General features: G+C 34.8%; 1 protein-coding gene across 1 annotated transcript in view; it reads left to right on the forward strand.

The window, feature by feature from the left end:
• GRIN2B (glutamate ionotropic receptor NMDA type subunit 2B) overlaps positions 1-15,849 on the forward strand; it is a 405,281-nt gene that overhangs the window by 84,003 nt on the left and 305,429 nt on the right. The window lies entirely within an intron of this gene.

Raw genomic sequence — 15,849 nt, forward strand, 5'->3', positions numbered from 1 at the left:
CAAGAGCAACTGCAGAATCCAGAAGATAGTAGAAACTTTATGTGCTGAAAGAAAATAACTAGTACTTTAGAATTTCATATCAGTAAAAATACCCTTTAAGAATGAGGTAAAAGAAAAAAAAGAATGAGGTAAAAGTTCAAAAATTAAGGAAAATAAAAGCTTGAATTTTAGACTCAACACTTCAAGGACATTCTGAAGGTTGTATTTTAGCAGAAGGAACACGAGCTTAAGATGAAAGGTCTGAGATGCACGATGAACAAATATTGAATCTAAATGAGTATTAACCACTTATAACAAAAATAAAAAATGAATAATACCGATAAAATTAAAAATGGGAAAAGTACATTACAAAAATTAGGTGTGGAGGTTAATGGGACTAAACGGTCTTAAGACATTTCTTCTATTTTCTGAGAAAAGGGTACAAATTTTAACGTTAAAGTTTGGTAAATTAAAAAGACATGTTTTAGTTTCAACTATAAACATTAAAACAGTAGCAACTGAGTATAACTTACAATTAGTAGGTGGGAAATAGAAGTGAGAAAAATATTCAGTCATCCAAAAGAAGGAAAAGAAAGAGAGAATGAAAAAAAAAAAAAAAACACATGACAGGCAGTGCAAATAGAAAACACAAGATAACCAATTTAAGCCCGTTAATTACAGAAACTAAAAATGCCCTATTTAAATAAATAATTCTCAGATTGGATTTTAAAAAATCTAATGATATGCTGTTAATGATATGTTACAAGCAACATATCTAAAACATAAGGACACTGGAAAACTAAATATAAAAGATTGGAAAAATATATGCCATGCAATATTAACGAAAAGAATGCTGATTTGGCTGTATTAATATAAGATATTAATAGACGAGTCACTTCAGTGATAAAAACTTCAGTGTACTAGGAAGATCTAAAATTTTTAGATTATATGAACCTAGTAACATGACCTCAAAATATATGATATAATTAACAATTAAGTTGCTGAAGGAAAAATAAAAAAATTCATAATTATGATAGGAGACTTAAAAAAATACTTCCCTCAGTCACAGATAAAACAAGCCAACAATTACCAATATAGATATACAAGATTTGACCAATATGATCAACAAACTTGACATAACAGATATGTGCAGTAAAAGGGTGCAGAATACAAACCGTTTTTTAAGCATATATGAAACATTTAAGAAATTGATCATTTACTAGAACTTAAATCACATCTCATTGAATTTCAAAGGAGTGAAATCGAAGTCAGAAGACCTTATTCTTTCTGATCGCTGTGTAAATATTAAGCTAGAAGTAAGTAGCAAAAGGATAACCAGAAAATCTGATATATTTGGGAAAAATAACTTATGTGTTAAAGGAGAAATCATCATAGAAGTTCAGAAACTTTTGATTTGAACAATAACAAATTAGTATATGTAGGAAGTGGATAAAACAGTCTTTAGAGAAAAATTTATGGTCTTTAGAGCTTATATTTTTCAAAAGGCTGAAAATTAATAGACATTTGTCTCATGAAGTTAGGTAAAGGGAAATAAGATAACCTAGAAGACTGTGGACAGAAGGAAGGACTCAAGATAACAGTATAAATGAAAGAAATTGATAATAAACATATTCACAAAATCTGAAGTCTTTTTGGAAAAAAAAATCTTACATGCTTAAAATGTCCTGCAAGACTGGTCATGAAAGAATGATAAAAGGCACATGTAATCACTCTATGGAATGAAAAAGAGGGTAACATTAGAAAGGCTACATAAAATAAAAAGATAAATTATTATAAAAACTGTATGCTGATGGTTTTGAAAATGTAGTTGAATAGAAAAATTATTAGAAAATAGAACTCACCAGTACTGATTCACAAGTGAGTAGACAATCTTAAGAATTACGATAATCTTTAATACATTTACTTGGTAGTAAAAGAAATCTTCCTAAAAGGAAAATGCCAGGCTCAGAGAACTTCATTGGCAAGTTTGTCAACCATTAAAGGAAGAAAACTTTTACTCTTACATAAACTCTTCCAGAGAATATAAAAAGAGATGACAGTCCCTAGTTTTGTTTGTTTGTTTGTTTTGGTTTGGTGTTTTGTTAAGGTTTTTAAAATGAGGCTTACATATTCTCAGTACCAAAACTCAGCATGGCAGATTGGTGGAGAGAAGATAGACTTTTTAATTATTAATGCTGGGCATACTGGGCATCTGTATAAAAAAAATGTAAAAGGTTCCTCACTTTTTAGCACATACAAAAACCAATTCTATGTGGATTTGAGATGTAAATGTGAGAGGTAAAACTATAGACCTTATAGCAGCTAGAAGAATATCTCCTGAACTTGGAGTAGGAAAAATTTTTTTTATATAAAGCCAAATATTTCTAATAATAAAAAGCAAGTTTGATATGTTTAACTACATTACATTTGCACTTTTTATATCGTTATATCATAAAGATAACAAAAAGAGAGTGGGTAGATACATTTATAAGATATATAGCTGACAAAAGATCATATTCAGGATTGATTATGCTGTTCAACATGGTAGCCAGTAGCCACATGTGGCTACTTAAATTAAATTAAATTAGGTTAGATTAAATTAAATTTACCAAGCAATTCTTTACCTCATTAGCTGTATTTCAAGTGCTCAATAGCCACATGTGCCTACTGGCTACCATACTGTACAGCACTGATTTAGACTTTTAAAAAAAAATTTAAATTCAATTAGCCAACATATAGTACACCATGAGTTTCAGGTGTGGTGTTCAGTGATGCATCAGTTGTGTATTAACACCCAGTGTTCATCACATCACATGCCTTACTGATTTAGATTTTTTAAAGAAATACATATCCAGGGGTGCCTGGTGGTGCAGTCAGTTAAGCATCCAGCTCTTGGTTTCGGCTCAGGTCCTGATCTCAGGGTCCTGGGACCGAGCCTCTCGTCAGGCTCTGTGCTTAGCGCGAAGTCTGCTTGAGATTCTCTCTCCCTCTCCCTCTGCCCCTCCCACTCGGGTGCTCGCTCTCTCAGTAAATAAATAAATAAATCTTTTATTTTATTTTTTTAAGATTTTATTTATTTATTTGAGAGAGAAAGAATGAGAGAGAGCACATGAGAGGGGGGAGGGTCAGAGGGAGAAGCAGACTCCCTGCCGAGCAGGGAGCCCGATGTGGGACTTGATCCCAGGACTGCAGGATCATGACCTGAGCCGAAGGCAGTCGCTTAACCAACTGAGCCACCCAGGCGCCCTAAATAAATCTTTTTAAGAGAAGAAAAGATTAAGAAAAGAAATATATATCCAGAATATACAAAATAGAGTATCTCTATATCTATATAAAGTGTTCATAATTTATAAAGAAATGAATATTCTTGTATAAATTAATAAGAATAAAGTTGACAACTCTCTAGTAAAATGGGTTAGTATAAAGGCTTTAAAAGGCCCTTCTGGAAGGGGATATCTAAATGGCCAATAAACATATGAAAAGATGTCAACCTCATTAGGAAGCAGAGGAATACAAATTAAAACCATTACAGTTGCCATGGTATATTCCACTGATTGGCTGAAATATTTGTACAAATTAATACCAAGTGTTTGTGAGAACATAGATTAAGAGGAACCCTACTGCCTGTGAGAGTGAAATTGGCCCAATTTGGAAAAGTAGTTTGACTTTATATATTAAGTTTGACATATATAGAGGATAAGTTTGAAATTCATAGGCAGGATATATATGTTTATATATACACATACATACATATATCCCCTGTGAATACCACACAGAGGGTAAAAATCTTACAGAAAACATGCGTTATTTTTCCAGGTCTTGGGCAACAGTTGACATGGCAAAATAGCTCCAAACTGAAATTGACCCAAAAGTCTTATCTATATTCCAATGTAGATAAATAAATTGAAGTACATTCACAGAATGGAACAGTATAGAGCAATTGAGGTAAATGAATCACAGCTGTACCCAACATCATGGCTAAATCTCACACGTCTGATACAGAGTAAAAGAAGCAAAATGTGAAATAATACATGTGGTATGATTCTATTTATGTAATGTTATAAAACTACACCATACTACTTAAGGATATGTCATTAGGGTAAAATTATAAAATAAAAGAAGAAAATGATTATAATACTCAGTAGGGCTGGTGGTTTCTTCTGTTGGTAAGAGAGAGGGTTGTAACAAAGGAAGGGCACATGGGTCTTTTGGGATGGTTCTAATAGGTTATTTTTTATTCTGGGTGGTAGTTATAGGAGTGTTTGCTCTAGAATTATTTGGAAGAATGAATATTTGGAAGAGTGAATACATAAATATTTTATGAACTTCTTATATGAATATTCCACAATAATTAAAAAATGGAAGCCCTGAGCTGCTTATATTTTCTTGAGTATATTTGAAAAGGAGTTATAGAAGAGGGATATTTAAGAGTTATATTAATACATTCAACAAATAGAGCGAGGGAAAGATCATTCTAGGATTGGAACATTATGAAAACAGTATGGAACTGGGAAGACAAGAGCCTGTTTGAGTCCTACCAATAGTACCTGTATCCTTTAGGGGGAGGTGGGAAATATAGGGGAAATAAGGTTGTTACAGGTTAGGTATATGAGATTTTCCTAGACTGGAAACTGTTGTGAAATTATTCTTCAATTAAAAAAGAAAAAACTCTTTGTAGATACATCACCTTCTACAAAGCACATCTGTGGATTTCTTGAAAGAGAGCATAACCCCACTTATGTCCCCATGAGCATCAAACTGAATAAGAAAAATCTTCAACATCTTAACATGCTATTCTTTGTTTATATCACCTAACAGGATGTGGATAGTTGGCAGTTTCCCCATTTCATTTATTTAATTACAGATGAATCATTTGGTTTAACTTACTATTTTGACGTAGAAAATAATCATATCTAATATTTATAGATTTTTTAATGTATGTTTGGCACTTTTAGCAACTATGCCTATGTTGCCTAGAAGAGCTTCTTGGAGCAAAAGGAGACACCCCTCTGGATGTTCCTGCCTATTTTCATTTTCATTTTCATTTGGATTGAACATTGGCTTACGTAAGGCACCTCCCCAGTTGCCCTGAGACCAAACACTCTTGAACTTGGCACTGATCCACTCACTTTTGCCAGGTCATATCATAGTGTCTTGTCTCATTTCTACTGAACATTATCCACTTTTTTTTTTTCTCACTTTGAATGAGTTAGGGGCCACGCACAAGTTAGTGTCATATGTCAATTTAATTAATGTGTTCTTAATTCTAACATCCAAATCTTTAATAACGTATTTTGCATTGAGTCAGACAGTGTTGGGCTCTAACTTTGTCTTCACCTTATAAGCTAATGTGACCTGAGGCAAATGATCAGCTTCTCTGAATTTTAACTTTCCTCACCTATAAAATGGGACGATAATTCTTACAGAAGCCTAGCACAGTATCTAATAAAACCTAATGCTCAGTAACTAGTGGTAGCACTAGTAAGTAGTAGTGATAATAGTAGTTCTTATTTGCAGTGGGGGTACCAGGAAATGCAATAGGCAGGTAAGGAAGGACTACATTTGTGCTCTGCCTCTTGAATTCTCCCCATATCCAGCAAGCAGGATGATCTAGCCACGTAGTAGCCATATTGTGGCAACAAAGAGTTCTCTCCCCTGTGGTTAAAAGCACCAGCCTAGGAATCAGGCAGGCCTGGGTGCAAATCCTTGCTCTGCCATTTATTACTGTGTGACTTTTGGCTAGTAACTTAACCTATCTCTAAAAACCTTTGAATATTAAATGCAATTATATGTATAAATGGCTCAGCATAGTGGCTGGCACATAATTATTCAATAAATCATTATTTTTTATTGTTTACCTAGGTATAGTTCTAGTAATCAAGACTATAAGGAGCTAGAAATAGTGAACGGGAAAAATCCCTTTATCTCATTGTCTGACCCTGTTGGGTCCCATTTGCAGCCTGCAGATTTGGTTAGCTGGGAAAGGAGACAGAGAGTAACACAGGCAACTCTTGTGTGTATTTATTTGTCATTGTTTCTTTCTCATCTCCCTTCTCCTCGTTAAAAACAAGCCTTATTGGCAAAGCCAGTGGCTAAGATAGCTCTTTCTTTATTATGAAGAGGATGCCCGTGGAAGGTAGGAAGATGAATAAGGACCATATATTTATTGATTTTTATTGTGGTAAAAAAGCAGATAACATAAAATTTATCCTCTTAATTATTTTAAGGTATGCAGTACGATAGTATTAACTGTAACCACACAGTTACGCAAAAGATCTCTAGAACTTTTTCATCTTGTGAAACCGAAACTCTATACTCATTGAACGACAGCTCACCTTTCTTGGCTGCCCCCAGCCTCCGGCAACTTCCATTCTAAGAGTTTGGCTACTTTAATTATCTCTTATAAGTGGAATCATGCAGTCTTTGTCTTTTTGAAACTGGTTTATTTCATGTAGCATAATGTCCTCAAGGTGTATCCATATTGTAGTATATAATAGGATTTCCTTTGGTAAGTCTATTTGCAATTTTTTTTAAGGAACTACTGTGCTGTTTTCCGTAGGGCTGCACCATTTTACATTCTCACCAACAGTGCAAAATAACAGACATGGGTCCCAATTTCTCCACATCCTTGCCAACACTGCTTGTTATTGTTATTATTATTATTTTATAATGGCCATCATAATGGATATAAGGTGATAACTCATTGTGGTTTTGATTTATATTTACCTGATGATTAGTGATGTTGAATGTCTTTTCATATCTTTGTAGGTCATTTGTAGATCTTCTTTGGAGAAATGTCTACTCAAGTCCTTTGTCCATTTTTTAATTGGGTTATTTTTGTTGTTGGGTTCCAGAGGTTCTTTATATATTGTGGATATTATCTCTCTAGCAGATATATATTTGTAAATATATGCTCCTATTCCATAGGTTGCCTTTAACTGTTGATTATTTCCTTTGCTGCATAGAGGTTTTTCAGTTTGATGTAGTCCCATTTGTCTATTTTTGCTTTTGTTGCCTGTGCTTTTGGTGTAATATCCAAGGAATCATTTCTAAATCTAATGTCATGAAGCATTTACCCTATTTTTTTTTTCTAGGAGTTTTGTGGTTTCAGGTGTAGCATTTAGGTCTTTAATCCACTTTGAGTTAATTTTTGTATATTGTGTAAGGTAAAAGTTCATCTTCTTTCTTTTGAATGTGGATATCCAGTTTTTCCAGCACTATTTGTTGAAGAGAGTGTCCTTTCCCCATTATGTAGTCTTGGCACCCTTATCAAAGACCATTTGGCCTTACACATGAGGATTTACTTCTAGGCTCTCTATTCTGCCCCATATATCTGTCTTTATGCCAGTATCATACTGTTTTGGTTATTGTAGCTTTGTAATGTATTTGAAATATATTTGAAAATCAGGAAGTATGAGGCCTCTAGCTTTGTGTTTTCTTTCTCATGATTATTTGGCTCTTTGGAATTCTTTGAGATTCCATATCAATTTTAGGATGGTTTTCTATTTCTGCAAAAATATGCCACTGGGATTTTGATAGGGATTGCATTGAGTCTATAGATCACTTTGTATAGTATGGATATTTTAACCATATTAAGTCTTCTAAACCATGAATATGACATATCTTTCCATTTATTTGTGTTTTCTTTAATTTCCTTCAGGAATATTTTGTAGTTTTCAGTGTACAAGTCTTTCGCCTCCTTTGTTAAGTTTATTCCTAAGTATTTTATTATTTTTGATGCTATTGTAAATGGGATCATTTTCCTAATTTTCTTTTCAGATTATTCATTTTTGGTGTATAGAAACACAGCTGATTTTTGTGGATTGATTTTGTGTCCTGCAACTTTGCTGAATTCACTTATTATAAGTTTTTCTATGGAATCTTTAGGGTTTTCTGTATGTAAAATCATGCCGTCTGTGAACACAGATATTTTTACTTCTTTTCCAATTTGGATGCCTTTTATTTATTTTTCTTGCCTAATTACTCTGGCTACAACTTCATCTATGTTGAATAAAAGTGGTGAGAGTAGGCATTGTTGCCTTGTTTCTGATCTTAGAGGAAAAACTCTCAGTTTTTTTTTAAGATTTATTTATTTATTTTAGAGAGAAAGAGAGAGAGAGAAAGTGTGTGTGTGCAGGTGGGGGGAGGGGCAGGGGGAGAGAAAGGTAGAGAATCCAAAGCAGACTCTGTGCTGAGCGCGGAGCCCGACATGGGGCTTGATCTCATGACCCTGAGATCATGACCTGAGCCAAAACCAGAAGTCAGACACTTAACTGACTGAGACACCTAGATGTCCAAAAAACTCAGTTTTTTACCATTGTGTATGATGTTAGCTGAGGGTTTGGTATTTATGTTGAGGTAGTTTTTTTTTTTTTCCACCTCTAGTTTTGTGTTTTTATCATGAAAGAGTGTTGAATTTTGTCAAATGTTTTTTGCTTTAATTGAAATGATCATGTGATTTTTGCCTTTCATTATATTAATGTGGTTTATTACAGAGATTGATTTTCATATGTTGAACCATCTTTGCATTACAGGAATAAATCCCACTTGGTCATGGCATATAATTCTGTTAATATGCTAATTTGGTATGTTAGTATTTTGTTAAGGATTTTTACATCAGTATTCATCAGGAATATCGGTCTGTAGCTTTCTTGTAGTTTTTGTTTGGTTTTGGTATCAAGATAATGCTGGCCTTACTAAATGAGTTTGGAAGTATTTCCTCTTCAGTTTTTTTTTAAATTTAAGAAGGATTCGTGTTAATTCTTCTTTAAATGTATGGTAGAATTCCCCAGTGAAGCCATCTGGCTTTTCTGTGTTTAGAAGTTTTTGACTATTGATTTGGTCTCCTTACTAGTTACAGGTCTGTTCAGATTTTTTATGTCTTCATGATTATGTCTTGATGGATTGTATATTTCTAAGAATTTATCCATTTCTCCTAGATTTCCCAATTTGTTAGTGTATAGTTATTCATAGTAGTCTCTAATGATAACTTTTATTTCTGTGACATCAATTATAATGTCTCCTCTTTTATTTCTAGTTTTTGTTATTGGAGTTTTATTGATCTTTTCAAAAAAACTCTTTTTTTCCTATTTTTATTTTCTCTATTTTGTTTATTTCTGCTCTAGTCTTTATTATATCCTTTCATCTGCTAATTTTGGGTTTAGCTTGCTTTTTTCCCCCTAGTTCCTTGAAGCATAAAGTTAGGTTGATGATTTGAGATCTTTTCTTCCTTTTTAACATAAGTGTGTAGCACAGTAAAACTTCCATCTTAATACGACTTCAATGCATCTCATAAGTTTTGGCATGTTTTGTTTTTATTTTCAATAAGGACAAAGTTATTAAAATAACCTGGGCCTAGGACATAATTTTTCAGTAGAACTAAATGATTAAGTCATACTTAATTATTGTTATTTTCCCAATAAAAATGTGCTCTCATTATATATCTATCATCTGTCAATCATCTGTCTATCTGTCTCTGGAATGGACTTTCAAGATTACCTAATACAACATCCTTATTTTCCAGAAGGGAGACATAGGCCCAGAGAGATAAGTGTCTTGCCTGAGATCTCCTAGCCACTTACTTTCAAATGTTTAAGGGCTCCCGACTCAGTGGGAGAGCTTATACTTGCTATAAACTGAAAACAGAGTTAGAACTCAGCAGGCTTCAGGAGACCTTACTTGGGAAATGATAAGGAAGGAGGTTAATATTTTAATTTGTTCTCTTGTCAAATATTAAAGATTTGGGAGTCTCTTAGCTGATCATTTTCTGTACTCTTCATTAAACTGTGGTGTTTCTCTCCTCTGTGCCTGCTTGTTTGTAACTTTGGGCTTTATCAGTGCATGATGGGGGAGTTAGGGAATCTTTTTTTTTTTTTTTTTTTTAAGTAGGCTCCATCCATGCCCAGTGTGGAGCCCAACATGGCACTTAAATTCACACCCTAAGATTAAGACCTGTGCCGAGATCAAGAGTTGGACGCTTAACCAACTGAGCCACCCAGGCTCCCCTAGGAAATCTTTTATTTAGAGTATGCTAACAGAGAAGGTGGTGGAGCGATTTGGAAAGTTTCTGCAGCAAGGCTCTGGCTGGTCTGGGGCTCTGATTCCCCTGCATGAAAGAGGCATGAGTGAGGCTGACTAACCTGAGAAACTCCGAGGAAATACGTTCTATCGATGAGAAACTTCTCTGATACCTCAGGCTTTTTCCTAATTCTTGTCTGTTTTTCAGAGAGTTGCGGGGAGGTGGGAGGCAGAGGGATGATGATGCTTTAGGGCAGTCGAAAAGAGCAAGGGTTGGAGAAATTTAAATGTTTGCAATATTTTAAATAAGCATCCTCCTCCTCATCATAATCATTATTACAAATAGCATCTGTTATGAGGGCAGAGGTGCCAGGCATTTCTCTGGGTACTTTACATACATTATCTCATTTAATTTTCACAAAAGTTCTGCAAGGTAGGTATTATCTCCAGTTTACAGATCAGAGACCTGTGGATAAGAAAGTTTAAACAGCTTATTCAAGGTCACTCAGTTACTGTATGTCCAAGCCAGGCTTGTTCTGTCTACAGTCCTTGCTAGATGGTGAAATTTGTAATATATAACCTACTTTGCCCATAAAGTGATAATGGTCTTTATGTATGGCGTCCTGAAGGCCCCCTCAAACACATTTTATATTCTGGACTTTTTCAAGGACTTCACTTGTCCACAGAGCCATGAGATCACCATGGGAGGATAATTTAAAAAATGGAGTGGACTTTTTAAATACAACTTAGGGAAATTATTGCCATGTAGTTGTAACTTACGTTCATTTTGGAGATGTATTTCAAATTTTACAAACACCATTATGGCCTTAATGATAGTTTTCTTAAATGATTCCCGTTCTCGTAACTTTATTGAATTCTTTGCATGCCCTTGCTGGCCAGTGGTGATGCCACAGGCCTTCTGAAGGATTAACCCCATTGCTTTGCTCTTTTCATCGGACACCCTGTCTACTGCTTGGTTCTTTTCCAAATGTCTGCCTTGATCTTTAATTACAATCCTCCATGGACTTGTCATAGCCAAGCTCATCCTGCACCTTAGCTTCGTCAGCTCTGCACTCCTGTCCCACTCTTTCTCACTATTACTCATTTCCCTTGGCACGATGCTGCTGTTCTCAGCTCTGAGTTTATTGTCAGTTAAAGGAGATTCTGCATCGGTAGAGTCCTCTGTTAACAATCTATCTCTCCTCTGGAAACCACACTGTAATCCCGTTTGCATACGTTATTTTCTACTTTATTTTCACCATTAAGTTTCTATAGGTAGAAAATACTTGCATATGGAATTTGCCTAAATAGTATCAGTGAAATATAAAGCATATATATTCTAATATATACACATACATTTGGCAAAATAAAAGGGAGTTAAGTTGTTCTGCCCAAGTGATTTAAGTCTTGATTTAATCAATCTGTGCTACCTATACTATTATTCTAATTAATAGGCACAAGGATCTTAAGCCAAAATATACTTCTTTAGATCCCAAAGTTAGAGGAACTGACATAGTATGAAAAGGATCTGAAGATCTACATTTAAAAACTTTTTCTGAAGCCCTCAGATAGTAAGTTTAATCGGTCACCTTGAAATACTTTACACAGGCTAATCACAGCCACCAAGAATCACAAAGCAGGGATACCTAGCCTAATGTTGTAACAAGAACTGTAAAATATTTATAGTCTGCAGAGTTCAGTTTACATTATTAATTCACTTTTCTGTCATTTCTTAAGAACTTCTGAGATTCTTGGCCTTTGAAATTTTGGAAAGAGCTGTTTTGATCGTAGCACACCAACAAAAATACTGTTTTAGCCTCTACTTTCCGTTTATTCTGCTAATTGAGTGATTAGTGACCACCCAGGACAGTCATTCACAGATCAAAGAGCTCAGCCACCCACTCCCAACAGCTTTTGAAGTCCCTTCCTTATACAAAATGATTCAAGTGAAGGTGTTCATGTCCTGGGTAGGGTAAGAGCTAGGAGTTACTGCAACTTTATTTCAGCTTTCCTTTCTTATACTCCTAGCACTGGGATATAAACTTGGTGATGTAAATTAGTTTGTAAATTAATAAATTAGAGACTGGTGGTCCAACCATACTGGCTTTGTTATGGGCTGCCCACATAACCCTGAGAAAATTTCTTAACCTCATAATTTCTTTGGGCCTCAGTTTCTTCCTCTGGCAAGAGAGATGTTTCATCTAAACCAAGCCATGCAACTCTTAGTTGCTGTTATAGTCTTTATTATGTGTCTACACAATGCACACACATTCACAATATTTGCACAGTGCACACGGGCCTTTATATGCACACCAAAGAGGTGGAGCACTTTAAATAAACTTGATAACTCAGAATTAGATCATGACGCTCACTTTATAGAAATGATTCTTTCCAGAATGATTCATTATGTGATTCCTTTAAGTCAGAAGTAGGAAATATCTGACCCTAGACAGATTTATGCACTTATTTTTATTCAGCTAATGGGGTAAATATTTCATATGCTTGTAATTGCTAAGTCCCAACATGTCTTTAAAAAATTTAGTGGCAGTACCTAAAAAGGGATGGGAAGAGGCTGATACTCCATTAATTTGTTTCTCTGCCTTATTTCAGTTTTATTCTTCTTTCCTTCTTTGTCTTTCCCTATTAAATGACTGGTATAGATACTTGAAATGTAAGTAAAATATAACTTTAATAACTTTTTTTCTGATTGAAAGTAACACGCTCATTGTGTAATATTTGGAAAAAATAGAAACATTGGCAGAAAGAAGAAAAAAAATCACTCAAATTCTAACAAAGATAATAGTTGTTAACATTTTTGTGTATTTCCTACCAGCATTTTTCTACTTATTTTTGTATAGATTGTATCATACCATTTTTTGTGCTGCTTTTTAATTTAATGCCACAGCATAAGGGTTTTCTATGGTATTAAAAATTCTTAGTAAACATAATTTTTTAGGTTATTTAGCATTCTGTCATATATCTATAGCATAATTTACTTAACCACCTTCTTACTGTCGGCCATTTAATTACTTTCAATTTTTCACTATTATAAATGAAGCTGCAGTGAACATTTTGGTGTATAAAGCTTTTCTGTCTATATTTTACATTATTTCCTTAGGATAGATTCCCAGAAATTGAATTTACAGGGTCAAAGGTAGGAACATTTTTAAGGCTCTTGATCTATAATGCCAAATGGCTTTTCCAAAATGTTTTTTTTTTTATCAATTTATACTCTCTATAGTAATATGTGAGAATGCCTTTTTCCACCATATCCTGTCTACTCCCCTCTAAAAACTAAATAAATAATATTTATGATTTGGTAGGTAGAAATTATGCTCTACTGCTAAGTTAATTTGATTTCTATAATTACCAGTGATATTGAACAATTTTCTATATTTGTTAATCATTTGTAATTTCTCTTTTGCGAATTTTCTGCTTATATCTGCAGTATATTTTAAATTCCTGATTATATATATGAACATAATTTTGTGTCATCAGTATATAAATCAGATGAATGCAAACCTGTCTTTTCCTTTAAAAATGTGTTAAATTGCTTGTTTGGTTGTTCTTGGTTGATTTTTTCCCCCTTGGCCATTAGTTTCTCAGAATCATAGTTTTATTTATTTATTCATTCATTCATTCATTTATATGTTAAAGATTTTATTTATTTATTTGACAGAGACATAGCGAGAGAGGGAACGCAAGCAGGGGGATGGGGAGAGGGAGAAGCAGGCTCCCCGCTGAGCCGGGAGCCCGATGTGGGGCTCGATCCCAGGACCCTGGGATCATGACCTGAGCTGAAGGCAGACACTTAACGACTGAGCCACCCAGGCGCCCCTCAGAATCATAGTTTTCAATAGCAAGCTGTCATGATGAGTCTCTGGGTAGATGGCTTTCAAATATCTGAGTTTTATGTATAGATTTTCAGGCACACCTCTATTAAGTAAAGTGAGATATGTTCATGTATATCTTTTTATAGAGTTTCCAGCTGATGTGTACAGTCTGTAAACTTTGGCATTAGTTAATAATGATTGAACAAAAAATTTAATGAATGTTTTTTATCTACTGTTTCAGTATATTTCTTCCTTTATTTCTGTGGATTATCAAAATCAAAAATCAAAATTTTTTTCACGTTGCTCTTTTCAGTTGACATCACAACTTAAGGACTGTTCTGTGTTACTAAGAACTCCTTTGGAAATAGAATTTTTAATGGCTCCTGCTGCCCATCCCTCACTTCCAGCATCTGTCTTCTACATTATACTCTTCACCAGTACAAGAGAAACAGAGACACACACACTTCTTCAGTAGTTGGTCATATGATTAGAAATCAATGTGTGTACAGGCCCATGAATATTTTATTGATAACAGTGGTGAAGCAGAGTGCATTAGCTATTTTAAAATATGGCTGCTCATCCCTGGTGACTGTTCCTCTGAGCTTTGAATACACTAGTTTCATAAAAGAGAATGTACTTTCAAGATGTCTGATGAATCAGTTTGGAGCAAGCTGGAGGATTCACTTCTAAAACCTCAGTAACATTTTGTCTTCCTGGGGAACTAATTAGATAACCTCCATACCCCCAAAGTCTTCAAGAGAACTGTATGATTAAGGTGGGCCACAGCTAGCCCTTGGGACTCTTATTTGAAGCTCTGGTGCTTCACCATATTCTCATGTACCACTAGGTTTTTGAGAGTGTTTTGTATTTACAGGCAGAAGTGTTTTTATACAAGGTGACATGCCTTGCCTTCTAGCACTTCTGCAGAACCAAAAAGGATAAGCAAGTTGTGGGAAAATAGGGAGAATGGGAGTAGAGTAGGGAATACAGTTTAATTGTGGCCTGTGTACTTTTTTGGCTTATAGTGCCTGGGAATCTTAGGGCCTCACAGGCCCCCGGGTCACTTAGGGGATCTCATTTATTCCATTCCCAACTTAGGAGGGGATAAGTCTAGCCTGTGTGACATTGCATTATGAGAATTTGAAATAGTTTTTTAAAAATAATATTCTTTATAAAGGGACTAGGCCTAGAGAACCATGAGGACATTTTATTGAATTTGACAGATAAGCATAAAATACAAATTAGAACTGGGCCATTGGGAGATGGAGCTTCTGATTTCTTTCTTCCCTTATGTTGTTATAGCCCTGAATGAAAACCTTTTCTCAGAGTTAATTTAAGGATCTCGCTTTGGTTCTTTGTGACAGTTGTGTTTAGCCTATGCAATTTTAATTCAGTTCCTTTCAATGATTATTTGTATGTGAATCACTAGGATGGCTTCTTTGGGTTGGAATCTGGTCTCTATCATTTTTTTAACTGGGCAGGTCTGGTTGTCATGAGGAACCAATGACGTGGCCATGTTAAGTGCTGAGCATGGTGCCTGGTGAAAATAAGTATAAGTGAATATTACTGTCATTATTTTTATTAGATTGTACACTTCTAAAGCACAAGGCTTGTTTTACCTTTGTATTTTTGACAACTTGTAGGTTGTAGGCAAATAACTGTTGAATTTGATTAGTGTCTTCAGTAGCTTCCCTTGGGTCTGAGCCTATCTTTCTCTCCTGGTAGCTTTGGTGGTGGTGATGGTAATGATGGTGGTGGTGTTTCTGGCAAGGCATGTGTAAGATGCATGTAATTTACTCTTCTGAGGCTAAATAGAGGATTGAACTTTGCAGGTGCCAGTCTGACATCTTTTACCAGCGCCATTGTCAATTTCACTTCTAAAAGCTTTGTAAACTGCATTCCCTTTTTTTTAAGAAAGGTTGTGTGGCTGCATCTGTACAGTAGGTGAGAACATTTAAATTTAGAATAACTAGGGGTGCCTGGGTGGCTCAGTCGTTAAGCGTCTGCCTTCAGCTCAGGT

This window comes from Mirounga leonina, unplaced genomic scaffold (assembly GCF_011800145.1).
Source record: "Mirounga leonina isolate KUSES-001 unplaced genomic scaffold, KU_Mleo_1.0 Mir_201, whole genome shotgun sequence".
In the NCBI taxonomy this organism is placed as follows: Eukaryota; Metazoa; Chordata; class Mammalia; order Carnivora; family Phocidae; genus Mirounga; species Mirounga leonina.